At 38.9% G+C, this 17,311-nt stretch overlaps 1 protein-coding gene across 2 annotated transcripts in view; it reads right to left on the reverse strand.

The window, feature by feature from the left end:
• Positions 1-17,311, reverse strand: part of SLC24A2 (solute carrier family 24 member 2) — a 234,223-nt gene that overhangs the window by 90,257 nt on the left and 126,655 nt on the right. The gene's annotated exons all lie outside the window — the stretch shown is intronic.

Raw genomic sequence — 17,311 nt, forward strand, 5'->3', positions numbered from 1 at the left:
GAAAGATCAAAGCTGAATGGCCAACTTAAATGTCCAGTAACAGAGGGCAGTTAAATCAATTGTGGTCCAGCCATCCAGTGGAATGTCATGTGGCCACTACAATGAATGAGCTAAGTACACATGTGTTGACAAGGAAGAATATCTAAGATATATCGTTAAGTGAAAAAAATTTAAAAGCCTTATTTATTACCTCATTTTATAAAAGAAAATAAATTAATAATACTGCAGTATATGTAAAGAAAAAGGTTCTGCAAGAATCAATAGTGGTTATTCTTATTAGTGGTCATTATTTGGGGCTGGGATTACAAGGACCTGTCATATTCCATGTCTTTCGGAGGGAACTGACATTCACCGTCCCAAGTGCGATGAATAAAATAAAGCCTGAAGACGTTAAGCCTTTGAAGTAAAGACTAAGATCATCACACAGGGAATCCAGATAATCCACCTTCTTTCCTGCCCCACCACTTCAAATTTTCCATTCTAAAAAAGGAAATATCTGTCACGCTGAGAAAAGTTGACTAAAACACAAGGGCACGTGAGGGCCGGTCATCTGTTGGGAGAGAACACAACTCAGACAAGGGACACTGGTGCTCTTCTAACATGTCCCAACTGGACGGCTTTGCTTCCCCTGCTTAATATGAACACCCCCTCTTCAACAGAACCAGGCACTGTCCTGTGATCTTTCCAAGGGTATGCAGGTGCCTTGGGAACTTCCTTGTGATCAGACCACCGCCTCTGTCACTTCACCTCAACTACGGGTGCATACAGCAAGAAAAAACTGGTTCTCCAATTAGCGTCTTTGCTAACCTGTGTCTTCAGGACTAATCACACACTTGGAGAAGAGAAGACGAGGGCAGAGCTGTTTTGAAATCTTCATGGGCCCTGGGCTCTCTTTTTTTAGTCCTACCACACATGTCACAGAAAGAACGTGAAGATGCCCTGACATCCCACCTAATATATACATTTTTGTGTAAAAAAAAAAAAATGGAAAGGATTCTTATAATTTTGCATTTCAAATTATTGGCTATGTGCAATTCACTTAATTCATGATTGGCATGCTGGAAATCTTGGAAAGTGAGAAAACTGAATCCGCGATTTGGTTTCATGTAATTTTTAAGAAGGCTAAATTTAATACTTAATGAAGTTGATAGTACATATTTCGTCGACATTCAATTAAACATTTCATAATCTTGTAGATAATTTTTGGATCTTAGAGTCAATGTCAACATATATTTTTTCTTCTGGTCCCCAACACTTTTTCAGACCCTTGAAGAACTTGTAAGGCTCAGGTACAAATGGAAGAGTTTAGGCTGGAGATAATTTCTGAGTACAGCCCGCAGGCATGACTAAATTTGCCAGAACCTCCTAATTTGGGACTCTCTCTCGGTGACTTCTCTAAAAACACTAACAAGAAAATATTCCTGCTTCCCTAGTTCCAGAAACATGCTTGGGGAACTAGACTGGACCTGAAATTGTCCTTTGATTTCCCTTTTTGCTCTGAAAGCCACCGTATGATCCCGTTTCTCTCTGGCAGTCCTTTCATTTTCTCGTCTCCCACATTAGACAGCTCAACAAATGGCCCCCCATTCTACAGAACAATCCCCCAGGGAAATTATCCAGTGCAGCCAGATCAGCCTTTGGACACACATGGAGATTAACTGTCAGAGCATGCCTTTTCAGGTAGCAAATTTACACCTTGTGGCTAAACGGGAGACAAATAATTATGAGCTGGGATTGATACCACAGCAATATCACAGAACATGAAGGAACGGGATGAAACTGAGGAAAGAAAAGTGTGGTCTTTATAAGAACAAAAATATCACCAGCAGAGAGTTTGGATTTAAAAGGTAGATTTAAAAAATATTTGAGGAAGAAAAAAAAATCCCAACCTGTCCTTTGGTCTGAAAGGAAGAAAGAAGTATCTATTCCATTGACTTGCTTTTTCTCTCACAAGCAAGGAGGCTCATAAGACACAATAAACGTAAAGAAAGTGTGTTGTACATAGATTCTACAAAGATAAAACTCAGTGCAGAGAAAGGTCTAAATCCTTTACAAAATTTCCCACTGCTTAACGTCAGCAGAGGTTGGCATCATTAGTTTACTTTCAAGTGTAGTTTGCAGACATGAATATACATCAGGTTACAACATGTAAATTTAGGCACACACACAAATGGCAGCTGAGGCCATTAAAACACCCCTGCACTTTCCTTTTATGTAGCCCTGTTGCAAAAGAGATGAGAAATGTGACATATGATGATAATTGCTCATTTTCAGGGCTTTGCCCACCTCTACTGATGATTCCCGATGCTCACCTGACTTAGCCCCCCCTCTAATCGCATCTTGAAGCAGCCTCACAGTCCTGGAAATGTGCCTCTGATTATGTTAGGAATTCAGTTTTAAAGGGGCTTTAATTACACTGGAAGTAACTAGTGAAGGACCAGAGAAATGATCCAGATATGCACAGCTCGTAGTGTTTCTAAGAACTGAATTATTTAACTAAGTATCTGGGTTTTGGATTGGCCTCTGTGTTGTGATTTTCTTTTCAGGGCCATTGAACATCTGGTAAGTTTATGCTAACCCACTGGATGTCACAGAAAAGACAACTTCAAAAGAGGACTGATGTGACTTTTAGGATTAATCTTGGCATATTTATTACGCATTCTGCTTTTTTAATTTCCTTAATTTTAAACACACCAAAATATCATACATTTGGGCTGTACCAATTTCAAAGCCCAATTGCTGGTGGTCCGTTCACAAAGGTTGTGCCAGTTATAGGAAAGATCTGTTAAGCCAAATCCATAGTATTCCACAGCAATTCTTGAAGAATACCTCTTTTACTTAACATGAAGTATTCTGTAATTCAATACTTTAATTTAAACTGACCCTCTCCCTAATTACTGCAAGTAATTGAGTAACTGAGCAACTGAGATGATGCCATTAATATCTGTTGTCCTTCCTGGTGGAAACCCAATTCTATGTGGGAATTTTGCTACCCGTTCGGTAGATGTTTTGAAAGTGCCACATTCCTGCACCCCGGATAATAAAACACACAGCTCATTTACAAAGTATTTTTAATGCTATCAATCATTCACAAATCCTTAAACCACCTCTCTTCCTTTGGCCCTTAAAAGCCACTGGTTAGAAATGATTCCCCTGACTACTAAGTATAGTTTTGATGTGACTTTGTACAGAGCTTACCCTGCATACAGGCCCCCAGGGCTACCTCACACACATAAACATGAGGCAAATACTGCATAGTTTATAGCTACATCATGAGCACACAGCCCCCGGTTTACTCTGGTTGGTAATCACCTACCTGCAAATTACATTATCAAGTGGGTTACTGGGAAGATTTCATGTGCCAAAAGACAAGTGTGTAAAACAAAGGGTGGATTTTCTGGCCAGTGGCTTTGGCAACAGATATAGAAAGACAAGCAATTTTTCACAACAGTCAAGTAACAACCATAAACTTCCACCACCATAACCTTTCACTAAGTCCTGTGAAATGCACCTAAATTCAGTGTGCAAAGGACTCAGAAGCACTATAAAGTCTACAAGAACAGACTTAAAAGCATAATTGTTTTGTCATAAATGTGATTCAAAACATATATGCTGGCAATTAGAAATATTAATCCATTATTTAATTGATATTAACTTTAATGTCTTAGAATTTAGAAAGGTTGGGTGAGGGATGATTTGAATGACTGATTTTCATTTAAAAAATTAACAAGGAAGTATTAAATGATGTCTCCTTGTGCTTTCAATACATTTACATTCAATAAGCAAAAACATTTAAAATCTCCCTTCTGGTTAAAGATGAATAAACCTCAAAGCCTGTGGGAAGACTGGATAAAAGGTGCAAAAATTTCAAATCTGAAATCTAAAAGGAAAGAAACCCAACCACTTCTTAATCAGACGCAAAATCATGTCCCTTTGCCTCCCTTTATTGTGCCCCTAACATACTCCCTAAAATATTAAGGGGAACAGGATTAAATAAATTCCTAAAGAAAGAAATACTAAGAGATTTAAATTCAAATTACTTTTACTACTGGTTGCCAGGTAATTATGCCACTGTCACTGTCCTTTAGGAAAGTAAGAATCTCAAAGATTAATGAAGTGCTGAAGTGGCAGCCCAGGCTGCAAGAATACCCACTTGCAACTCTGGTTTAAAGAAACACATTGGGATGGAGAGAAAGGATAGAAATTAAGTAAAAAGCACGGTAATAGAAACTTAGGAAGCGAAGTGTTTTGATGATTTATCTGAATAATTCCCATGATCTTAAAATATTTGGGATAGTAGAAAGAAACTTCAGAAGAATAGATACCCTTCAAAAAAATGAAATGGAAGTGAAATTGCTTAGAGACAGCTAGGAACAACATTTTGCCTTTTAAATAGTTGTATGAGAGAAGAAATAATGTAGGATGAGAAGTGGTGTCATACAGTTATTAAGAATATGGAATTCAGGCCCAGACTGTGCAAGTTCATTTCCTTATTTTTGTCACTTATGAGCTGTGTGACTTTGGACAAGTTACTTAATCTCTTTATGCTTTAGTTTCCTCATCTGTCAAATGGGAATAATAACAGTAACTACTTCAGAGGGTTGTTGGGAGGATTAAATGAGTTTATACATGTAAAGTGCCTAGACGATGTTTGGTGCATGGTAAATGCTATGTATTAGCTCTATTATCAGTACTATTAATAATAAGAGCCACAAGGAAGAATAAAGACAAACTATATGACAAAAGTAGGTTCAGGGTTGTGAACCGGCTTAGAGAACAGGGTGGTTTCTAAGGGAAGTAGGAAAATTCCATTGATTAGGATGGTGAGACGTGACTTGTGTAGGACACTAGAGTACGGTTAATTGAGCATGTCCAAGGTTGGCAGCCCAGGGAAGAGGAGACGTCACAACAGATTATATTTCCTTGGCTTGGCTTCTGACTCCGTCCCTGTCCCATGAGTCAGCTTTGTTTGAAGGATGCAGGATTGGCAAGGCGAGGCTAGCGTTTCGCATCTCATATACTTTAGTGGGCCTGGTTTTGATCAGGAAGCTCTGGAGGCTGGAAGATTCAGAGAAGGTAGGACTCCTACACTTACAGATGTTATATATATTATATGTCAGTGACATCTCAATAAAGCTGGAAAGAGTAAAAGAAAAACAAAAAAGGAGTTTAAATGCTTCTCACTAAATTGGTAAGCTGTATTGGGTGTGTACCACAACTGCCCTAGCCAGCCTCCCAAATAGTGGAAGCCGTAAGATCCCTGAGAGCAGGATTCACCTTGTGCCTCCTATGGTCCCTGACGTGGCTACTAAAAATGCAACCAGGTGGCAGGAGAGAGTGAGGCCACTCAGGCAGAAAGGGGATTGTGCGGTCCTGTGTCAGGAACCAAAGCTCCTCTGATGCTTGCTCCAGAGGCTGAATTAATAGTAATGATGGTTATTTAAATCTACCCCTAAGAGCCCCTATTGAATCCTTCTTATTAAGTAGGTACATAAAAGACATTAATCCCCATTCTGTAAATGGAAAGAGAGAAGCTGGAAGTGCCTCAGGCTGTTTCTGTACTCAGGATACTGAGCACCTTTGTTAATTCACTTAATTTAGGAATTAACAACCCGACCACCACTGCCATCTCTCGCCTCCCCCTTAAAAATCCAGATGTTGCCAATATACTTTGTTGTATCGTTTGAGCAATTCTCACAATTGCTAATGAGCCATTTTGATATGCCAATCAAACACAATCTGTTAGTGGTGTTCTGGCATTAGTCACACAAATTTCCTTTGACTGGTAAAGTACCCCAGTGCGCTTACATGTTAAGTCTGGATTACCTGACTTCCAAGGAAGAGTGTCTAAGATGATGTGAACTTAAAAGTCCAACAAATGCTGGTGCTGGACATACCACAGAATAATTTGCCACAAATAAAGCAGATTCCAGTAATAATGGATAATATTTATTGAAAGCTCAGTACGTGGCAAGAGCTTCATGTATAATATCTCATTGTATCCTCACAATAACAGGTATTATAACCAGTCCTGTCCCCTCTAATACATGAGGACCCCGAGGCTGATGGATGTTGGACAATTTGTCCATGTCCATGTAGCCAGTAAGAGGCAGAGCTGGGATATGAGCTCAGACAGCTGGGCTCCAGAGCTTCTCTAAGTACTGGGGAAACAAGAAACTGGAATTTTCCTTGCAGTGGCCTGTGGGAAGGAGTCACTAGAACTGCAAATACAGCAAAAATAGTTTACTATTTTATATTAAGAACTATTTATGAGCTCTGACTTCCAATGGAAGCCAGAAAATCGTTGCCAGGTGATTGCTGTTAATACAGAAGGACAGATTTTGTGTTCATTTGGTGCAAAGTTGGTGCCTGGGAATAGAGAAAGTATAGAGGTTATTTTCTGATCTTTTGTCTCTTCCAGCATTATTATTTAGACTTGTCTACAATTGTCATAAATTTTCTTCTGAATGTCTTGAAGGTCACAGAGGCACTTTTACTACCTTCACAATAGTGTAGGTTCAAGTAACACTGCAAACTAGTTTATCCATACATCAAATAGACTTGTATTAAGGAGTTTACAGCTCAGCAGTAGGTGAGAAAAGAATATGAAAAAAAATGTATACATGTGTATAACTGAATCATTTTGCTGTAGAGCAGAAATTAACACAATATTGTAAATCAACTATACTTCAGTAGAAAAAAATAAAAGTGTAATTAAACTTTGGGAAAACAACAGAGGGCACAAATAACAAGTATATAACATTTTCCACTGAAAATGCAGTAATACTGAGAATTGGTCCCATTCCTTGATCTGCTCTCCTGTTCCTAAGAGAGGCCAGGAGGAAACTAAGATCACGCATGTCGTGGGTTCATTTCGAACACAGCCTGGCTACCTTCATATTCTACTCATGCTCTGGGTGGCCCTCCATTTTCTCCCTAGTTCATTCTTTTGTATTATTTGTTTCATCTCTCTCTTTCCCACTACTGAGCACCCTTCTGAGGGCAGAGACAGTGCTTTTTTCATTTTATATTATTCCACAGCACAGTAGTGCTAGATGCTCAACAAATACATGTTTAATAATAAATAAGTGAAATCAAGACCACATGCTCATATATAATGAGGTTGGAGGCACATGGCTTCTTTCTAGTCCAACACCGAACCGTGTCCCTTTCCTCTAAGCATCTGACACCGCTAATGACCCACTGCTTCTTGAATCATTCTCCTCCCACGTATCTGAGATGTGTGTGCTGACCAGGCTACTCTTTCCTCATAACTTGTAGAAATGTCACAATATAAAACCTCCCTTCTTTGAACTCTGATTGTAGTTAGAATCATCATTTCACAGTTATTCCCGATTGCTTGTGTTTGCCATTTTGCTTGCTTGGTTGGAACTGTAACCTTCTTGAACATGGGTGTCTTACACATTACACATCTTTGTATTTTATATTTTGCCTACCCGTGTGCCAGCATCCTGCGGATGCTCAGCAAACACTGATCTCTTGACTGACAGCTAGAAAGTTGTGGGATTAGAGCTTTGCAAGGAAGGAGGATGCTGGGATAGGCATGAAACTCACTCTGAGACAGAAAAGAGTTGAGGGACCTGGACCCAGTGTTGGGCTTAGGTCACGGTCAGCAGAAACTCTTTGGACTAATACAGAGTGGTACTGATTCTCTGGCTTAATCCCTAGACCCTGTGCCCAAACACTATCGCATGGGTCCTTTAAACTAAGAGAGCCAGTCTTCTTTTTGGTGGTTGAATGGGACCTGCAATAGTAGTGGCAGAGGCGAGTGTGGTGGAAGCACTGAATGGAACAGGACCACCATGTAGTGAAGTGGAGAGCATGGGAGTAAGGAACAGTTCCATCGGACACTGACCATTACATACCTGGGCACCCTAGAAAAGTACGGTACACAATAAAGACTACGAATCCCACCACTGGGGCCTGACACAAAGACGGTTACCATTCCACTTTCCCCCTAAGGCTGATGCAATCTACAGTAACGAGAATCACATGAAGGTTCAAATTTATCTACACAGATCACTTATCTTTCCTACCCTTTGCTCTCATAGGCAGTTCAGGCAAATTGCCATTTTAGCTATTTTATCTGTGTCCTACCTTGGATATTACCAAGTTATTCCCTTGTGCTCTACTTGCCAAATATCTTCCTTCATGGTATCTTCAAAACCACTCTTTCATTCATTCTTCAACACATATTTAATGAGCACCTTATATGCATCACACTGTTCTAGGTATGGGGATAGTCTAGCGAACAAAACAGCCCAAATCCTTGCTCTCGTGGAACTTATATTCTAGTTTAAATCTCTCTTCTAAGACATAGTCTTCCAATTAAGTAGCAAAGGTGGCCATTAATATATAAAATCCCTGCTGACTTTTACTGAGTACTAACTACACTAGAGACAGTGCTAAATGCTCATTTAATCCTCGTAATAATTCTAGGTGGAAGGTTCTATTAAGAAGCATTGAAAAAAAACCTTTTTATTTTGAAATAATTATAGAGTCACAGGTAGTTGTAAAAAAATGTACAGGGAGGTGCTGTGTATACTTTACCCAGCCTCCTCTAAAGACAGCATTTTGCACAACTATAGTACAATATCAAAACCAGGAAGTTGGCACGTACAATCTATTGAGTTCACTCGAACTGTGCCACTTTTATGCGCACTTACTTGTGATTGTGTATGGTGTGTATGGCATTTGTGTTGCTCTATGCAATTTAATCACATGTATAGCTTCAGGTAACCATCACTGCAATCAAGATACTTAACTGTACCATTACCATAAGATTCCTTTCTGCCACCCCTTTATATCTACATCCACCCCTCTCCTCATCCCTATCACCTGGTACTCACTAATCTGTTATCTATCTCTATAATAATTTCATGATTGTTATATAAGTGGAATCATGCAGTATGTATCCTTTTGAGACTGGATTTTTCTACTCAGTATAATTTCCTAGAGGGTCATCCAAGTTGTAGCAGATATCAACAGTTTGTTCCTTTTATTGTTGAATAGTATTCTGTGATATGGACCAACCACATACATCCATTGAGGGACATCTGGATAGTTTCCAGTTTGGGGCTATGGTGAATAAAGATGCTTCGAGCATTCATGTACAAGTTTCTGCATAAAGATAAGTTTCATTTCTGTAGGATATATGCATAAGAATACAATTTCTGGGTTATAAAACCATTTATAGTTTTAAAAGGAACAACGAAACTATTTTCCAGAGTGGCTGTGCTATTTTATATTCCCACCAGCAATGTATGAGTGATCCAGTTTTTTCTGCATTCTTGCCAGCATTTGGTATTGCCGCTATTTTTTATTTTAGCCATCCTAATAGGTATAGTTATATCTCATTGTGGTTTTAATGTGCATTTCTCTAATGCCTATGATGTTGAACATTTTTTCATGCACTTATTTGCTGTTTGTATATCCTCATCAGTGAAATGTTTGTGCCTATCTTTTGCCCATTTTCTAATTGGATTTTTTAAATAAATTTATTTATATTTTATTTTTGGCTGCGTTGGGTCTTTGTTGCTGCACGCAGGCTTTCTCTAGTTGCGGCGAGCGGGGGTTACTCTTCATTGCGGTGTGCAGGCTTCTCATTGCAGTGGCTTCTCTTGTTGTGGAGCATGGGCTCTATGCACGCAGACTTCAGTAGTTGTGGCACACGGGCTCAGTAGTTGTAGCTCACGGGCTCTAGAGTGCAGGCTCAGCAGTTGTGGTGCACGGGCTTAGCTGCTCTGAAGCATGTGGGATCTCCCAGACCAGGGCTCGAACCTGTGTCCCTTGTACTGGCAGGCATATTCCTAACCACTGTGCCATCAGGGAAGTCCCTCTAATTGGATTTTTTTTTAATATTATGTTTCAAGAGTTCTTTATATATTCTAGATACAAGTCCTTTGCCAGATATGTGGTTTGCAAATATTATCTCCCCACCTGTAATTAGTCCTTTCATCTTCTTAACATTGTCTTTCACAGAGCAAAAGTTTTTAATTTTGATGAGGTCCAATATATCAATTTTTCTTTTGACACACTGGGTTTGGTAGCACATCTAAAAATTCTTTGCCTAGTCCTTGGTCCGGAAGATTTTATTTCTATTTTTTTTCTAGAAGTTTTAATTTTATGTTTCACATTTAAGCCCTGATCCATTTTTTTTATTGGAGTATACTTGGTTTACAATGTTGTGTTAGTTCTAGGTGTATGGCAAAGTGAATCAGTTATACATATACATATATCCACTCTTTTTTAGCTTCTTTTCCCATATAGGCCATTACAGAGTATTGAGTAGTGGCCTTTGAGTTAAATTTTGTATAAAATATGAGCTTTGGTTGTGATCCATTTTTTGCCTATGGATGTCCAATTGCTATTATACCCATTTTAAAGATCAGGAGTGGAAGGTCTAGTGAAGTTAACTGATTTGCTCACAGTCATACAGGTAGTAAGTGAAGGCACTGGGGTTGAAATGCAGTAAGTCTAACTTGAAACTATGTGCTCTTAATGGCTATACTTCCCTGGGTCCAAGGCATCGCTCTCTCTGCATTCCCCAAGTAAACATGAAACACACTCTGAATTCACCTTCCTGCAGAAGGAAATTTATTCAGAAAATGGAAGCCATCTAACCTCCCTAGAGCTATTTAAGAAAATCTAGAGTTTTATTCATTAGCCGTGCTTTGAACAAAAAGTACATGATTTAAAAAATAAACTATTATTTCCAATGTCATGCATCCTTTCAATAGCATAAAGACAAAGTGCAAACCAGAAAAACAGAGATGAAATTGAGATCTGCCATTAAGTAAGGACAGTGCTCTATTTTTGCTGATGAAGTATTAAAGGACTGACGATGTTGGAGGTTCAGGCCTTAAAATAAAATTTCTGGTTCCACATAGTGGCTGTGGTCTCTGAGGGCATATCTTATCTGCTACCTGTCAATAGCACAACGGAAGTTGTGTACCATTGAGAACAGATGTAGCCTCGCAATAACAGAAATGGAAAAAGATACACTTCTGAATCATTTTAAAGTAAGTGGCAGATGTCATGCCAAACATTTCACATGTTATCTTCTAAGGACATGGTCATTCTCCTGCATAATCATTATACTGAGTGCGTGTGCATTTTGTCTGTATGTAATAGGTGGCATGTTGCCTTAACTGGCTAACACCTCCTAATGGCGTTTTTTTTAAAACATGGTCAATTATTTTTATATTTATAATTTTGTCCTCAAGGCTAGTTATTAAGTGTATGTAAAACAAAGTATCTGTTTTACTTGTGAAGACCTCCTCCTTTCCTTACTTATCTCACCAACCCAAGAGAGCAGATCAAGAAAAATCATTTGGTTCATTAAAAAAATTGCTCTAGACACAAATATTCATTTCCTGACTCTGGTATTAGCTTATTGGTGGACAATACTGTCCATACACATATTTATAAATACAAATACTACTTAGTGCTTGAATTTGGGGTCCATAGTCTGGATTTAAGAGGGGAGTTGTGAAATCTCTGAAATGATGTGTAACATTTGGTGTGCATATGAATTTTCAGGGGCAGGAGGAAGAGTATCCATAGCTTCTATCAGATTTTCGTAAGTGTCCAGGACCCTAAAAAGGTTAAGAATCGCTGATCTAACGCTTTCAAAAGACCCTTTGGAAGCTGGATGGCATTATTACAAAGGGCACAAATGATCAATTGCTAAATGACAGAAGGAAGGAATTCCAAAAGGACCCACCTAGTCTATCCAATGACAGCTCGATGCCACTGAAGTGTGTTCTGGCAGAGGGGAGCTAGAGCAGAAGGCAGCACAAAGCATGTTACACACATTGACAAGTTCTCAATTAGTTCAGACTCTTCAGGAAAAAGATCTGAACGTCACTGCAGATGATCCAGTTCTATTCAGTGGGCAGAGACTGGGCGGAGTGCCAAAGGACAGCTCCACAGACCAGGCACTCATCTCATGCAACTGTGTTTGTTCCAGATGTCCCCCGTTTGCAGGCTTTGGCAGCCTTTAGGGTGGCTTACTACTGTGATTATGCTCACCTCGAAGAAACACAGAAGGATGCCGAAAAACCCAAAGTAAACAAGTGAGAGAAAGGAAAAGAGTCTCCTCTTTTACCTGCCAGGCCATTTTGGAAATGAGAATAAATGCCAAGGGGAATAAAACAGGGGCATAAAGAAGCACCGGTACTGTGCTAGGTGTTCTCACATGGCTATCTCACGGCATTACCAGAACTATGAGTATTTCCTTTAAACCGTTTGGTAGGTGGAAGGAAGTGCAGCTCAACCGAATGAAGCAACTGGATGGCGTAAGGACAACTAGTTACCCAGTGAGCAGAGGCCGGCGTTAGAACCCGTGTCTTTGAATGCCATTTCCCATCACAAATATTTAGTGTGGGAGGATAGATGTGGAACACACAAATGATAAAGAAAAATAAACAAGTGAAATCCCCTGGTTCTGTGGGGTTGTTCGCTTACTGTGCTTTGTTTTGTGTTAGCGTCTATTGAAAAATGCAGGTGAGAGACAAATCAATAGCACTTAGCTTTTGAATGAATTGATTTACATGCATTATCCCATTTAATATTTAAAAAAAAATTTGTATTGGAGTATAGTTGATTTACAATGTTGTGTTAGTTTCTGCTGTACAGCAAAGTGAATCAGTTATACGTATACATATATCCACTCTTTTTTAGATTCTTTTCCCATATAGGTCATTACAGAGTATTGAGTAGAGTTCCCTGTGCTATACAGTAGGTCCTTATTAGTTATCTATTTTATTTAATTTTTTAAAATTTATTTATTTACTTTTTAAAAATTTCTTTGTTTTCTTTTTTTTTTAACATCTTTATTGGAGTATAATTGCTTTACGATGGTGTGTTAGTTTCTGCTGTATAACAAAGTGAATCAGCTATACGTATACATATATCCCCATATTCCCTCCTTCTTGTGTCTCCCTCCCACCCTCCCTATCCCACCCCTCTAGGTGGTCACAAAGAACCGAGCTGATCTCCCTGTGCTATGTGGCTGCTTCCCACTACCTATCTATTTTACATTTGGTAGTATATATAAGTCCATACCACTCTCTCACTTCGTCCCAGCTTACCCTTCTCCCTCCCTGTGTCCTCATTCCTGTCCTGCCCCTTTATTCCTGTCCTGCATCTTTATTCCTGTCCTGCCCCTAGGTTATTCATAACCATTTTTTTTTTTAGATTCCATATATATGTGTTAGCATACGGTATTTGTTTTTCTCTTCCTGGCTTCACTCTGTATGACAGACTCTAGGTCCATCTACCTCACTACAAATAACTCAATTTCGTTTCTTTTTATGGCGAATAATATTCCATTGTATCTATGTGCCACATCTTCTTTATCCATTCATCTGTCAATGGACACTTAGGTTGCTTTCATGTCCTGGCTATTGTAAATAGTGCTGCAATGAACATTGTGGTACATGACTCTTTTTGAATTATGGTTTTCTCAGGGTATATGCCCAGTAGTGGGATTGCTGGGTCGTATGGTAGTTCTATTTTAGTTTTTTAAAGAACCTCCATACTGTTCCCCATAGTGGCTGTATCAACGTACATTCCCACCAACAGTGCAAGAGTGTTCCCTTTTCTCCACACCCTCTCCAGCATTTATTGTTTGTCGATTTTTTGATGATGGCCATTGTGACCAGTGTGAGGTGATACCTCATTGTAGTTTTGATTTGCATTTCTCTAATGATTAGTGATGTTGAGCATCCTTTCATGTGTTTGTTGGCAATCTGTATATCTTCTTTGGAGAAATGTGTATTTAGGTCTTCTGCCCATTTTTGGATTCGGTTGTTTGTCTTTTCGATATTGAGCTGCATGAGCTGCATGCATATTTTGGAGATTAATCCTTTGTCAGTTGCTTCGTTTGCAAATATTTTCTCCCTTTCTGAGGGTTCTCTTTTCGTCTTGTTTATGGTTTCCTTTTCTATGCAAAAGATTTTGTTTCATTAGGTCCCATTTGTTTATTTTTGTTTTTATTTCCATTTCTCTAGGAGGTGGGTCAAAAAGGATCTTGCTGTGATTTATGTCATAGAGTATTCTGCCTATGTTTTCCTCTAAGAATTTTATAGTGTCTGGCCTTACATTTAGGTCTTTAATCCATTTTGAGTTTATTTTTGTGTATGGTGTTAGGGAGTGTTCTAATTTCATTCTTTTACATGTAGCTGTCCAGTTTTCCCAGCACCACTTATCAAAGAGGCTGTCTTTTCTCCATTGTATAGTCTTGTCTCCTTTATCAAAGATAAGGTGACCATATGTGCATGGGTTTATCTCTGAGCTTGCTATCCTGTTCCATTGATCTATATTTCTGTTCTTGTGCCAGTACCATACTGTCTTGATTACTGTAGCTTTGTAGTACAGTCTGAAGTCAGGGAGCCTGATTTTCTCCAGCTCCGTTTTTCTTTCTCAAGATTGCTTTGGCTATTCGGGATCTTTTGTGTTTCCGTACAAATTGTGAAATTTTTTGTTCTAGTTCTGTGAAAAATGCCAGTGGTAGTTTGATAGGGATTGCACTGAATCTGTAGATTGCTTTGGGTAGTATAGTCATTTTCACAATGTTGATTCTTCCAATCCAAGAACATGGTATATCTCTCCATCTGTTTGTATCATCTTTAATTTCTTTCATCAGTGTCTTATAGTTTTCTGCATACAGGTCTTTTGTCTCTGTAGGTAGGTTTATTCCTAGGTATTTTATTCTTTTTGTTGCAATGGTAAATGGGAGTGTTTTCTTAATTTCTCTTTCAGATGTTTCATCATTAGTGTATAGGAATGCAAGAGATTTCTGTGCATTAATTTTGTATCCTGCTACTTTACCAAATTCATTAATTAGCTCTAATAGTTTTCTGGTAGCTTCTTTAGGATCCTCTATGTATAGTATCATGTCATCTGCAAACAGTGACAGTTTTACTTCTTCTTTTCTGATTTGGATACCTTTTATTTCTTTTTCTTCTCTGATTGCTGTGGCTAAAACTTCCAAAACTATGTTGAATAATAGTGGTGAGAGTAGACAACCTTGTCTTGTTCCTGATCTTAGTGGAAATGGTTTCAGTTTTTCACCATTGAGAACAATGTTGGCTGTGGGTTTGTCATCTATGGCCTTTATTATGTTGAGGTAAGTTCCCTCTATGCCTACTTTCTGGGGTTTTTTAATCATAAATCGGTGTTGAATTTTGTTGAAAGCTTTTTCTGCATCTATTGAGATGATCATATGGTTTTTCTCCTTCAATTTGTTAATATGGTTTATCACACTGATTGATTTGCATATATTGAAGAATCCTTGCATTCCTGGGATAAACCCCACTTGATCATGGTATATGATCCTTTAATGTGCTGTTGGATTCTGTTTGCTAGTATTTTGTTGAGGATTTTTGCATCTATGTTCATCAGTGATATTGGCCTATAGTTTACTTTTTCTGTGACACCTTGTCTGGTTTTGGTATCAGGGTGATGGTGGCCTCGTAGAATGAGTTTGGGAGTGTTCCTCCCTCTGCTATATTTTGGAAGTGTTTGAGAAGGATAGGTGTTAGCTCTTCTCTAAATGTTTGATAGAATTCGCCTGTGAAGCCATCTGGTCCTGGGCTTTTGTTTGTTGGAAGATTTTTAATCACAGTTTCAATTTCAGTGCTTGTGATTGGTCTGTTTATATTTTCTATTTCTTCCTGGTTCAGTCTCAGAAGATTGTGCTTTTCTAAGAATTTTTCCATTTCTTCCAGGTTGTCCATTTTATTGGCATATAGTTGCTTTTAGTAATCTTTCATGATCCTTTGTATTTATGCAGTGTCAGTTGTTACTTCTCCAGTTATCTATTTTATATATAGTAGTGTGTATATGTCAATCCCAATCTTCCAATTTTTCCCTCTCCTCCTTAGTCTCTGGTACCATACGTTTGTTTTCTACAGCTGGAACTCTCTATCCCATTTAATATTTATAGCTCCATAAGCTTTATCAATCCCATTTTACTGCTGGAAAAAAGTGAGGCTCAGTGAGGCTGAGTAAATGGTCCAAGGTTACAGATGTAGATAAAGTTGGGGTTCATGCCCAGCACCGTCTGGCCTGGAAGCAGGTCTTCTCTGCAGGCTGGAGGCTATGGGATCAGGGACTATGTTAACATCTGGAGGGCACAGACTTTCAGGCCACTGGAGAGCACTTAGTTGAATGAGGAAAGGTTATTTTCTCCAAATGAGCCCCCTTTTATCCAATACACACATTCTTAGGAAGTTGTGCAGGAAATCAAGTTTTAGTAAATTGAATTTATCATTATTGTCAATGAATATTCATTAGGCAGATGATTCTAATACTTTCCTTTTACTCATTCCTTCTGTTGAATTGGAGATTCACAAGCATTTAAACATCTTGGGATAGCTAAAGGAATCTCTGTTTCGTTTTTTTGTAATGGAATGATTATTTCCCAATGAGTTAGATTGTCACATCTGTATTTCTAACATAGCACTTAATAAACATACATGAGAATATGAAATTATAAGAAGCTACAACTGGAAGAATTAAATATCTAAACTCAGAGATGGCAGATAGCCAGGTTTAAATTCCTACCCCTGAACAAATCTTGAATCTCTCAGAAGCTTTGGCCAAGAATTTCAACTTCATGGAACTGCAGAGAAGTGGGCAAGTCAGTCATGCTCACCCTAGATAGATGAGAATGGAATCTGCTTCAAGTTTTCCATTTTCTCATCGAATAATGGTCATTTTGCATTTGCAAGTGGTTTTCCCAACGCAAAGATTCTTTCTCACAGCTCTTCATCCCTCTCTCATAAACTTGTTAAAAAGTCACTAGGTGAAGCCACTATATTATAGGTAATTGTGTGGGTTTTCCACTTTCATGTGGTGGTTTGTTTGCAAAACGGCTGCAATTATTCTCCTCCCTGTATCCATGTACCTTTGCAACAGTGACTGTAGTTCCCCCACATCAGGGGATGGAGTTTATTTCCCTTCCCTTTGATCTGGGCTGGTCTTATGACTTGCTTTGGTTAAGAGAATGTGGTGGAAGGGACACCATGCCAGACTAGGTCTCAAGGGCCCTTGCACGCATGTAGACGTTCCCTTAGAATTCTGCCCAGCCACCATGTGAGCCAGCCCAGGTTAGCCTGCTAGCTGTCCCCTGTCAGGCCAGCCATCATCCAGCCAGATGATAGAATTACCACTGAGCAGTGAGGCAAATACTTTGGGGATGTGTATGTGCGCGGTACATACCTACGTGTCTTTCTCACCAAGGATCTTATTTGGACATGGGGTCATATTAGCAATATCTGGA

This window comes from Eubalaena glacialis, chromosome 9 (assembly GCF_028564815.1).
Source record: "Eubalaena glacialis isolate mEubGla1 chromosome 9, mEubGla1.1.hap2.+ XY, whole genome shotgun sequence".
Lineage (NCBI taxonomy): Eukaryota > Metazoa > Chordata > Mammalia > Artiodactyla > Balaenidae > Eubalaena > Eubalaena glacialis.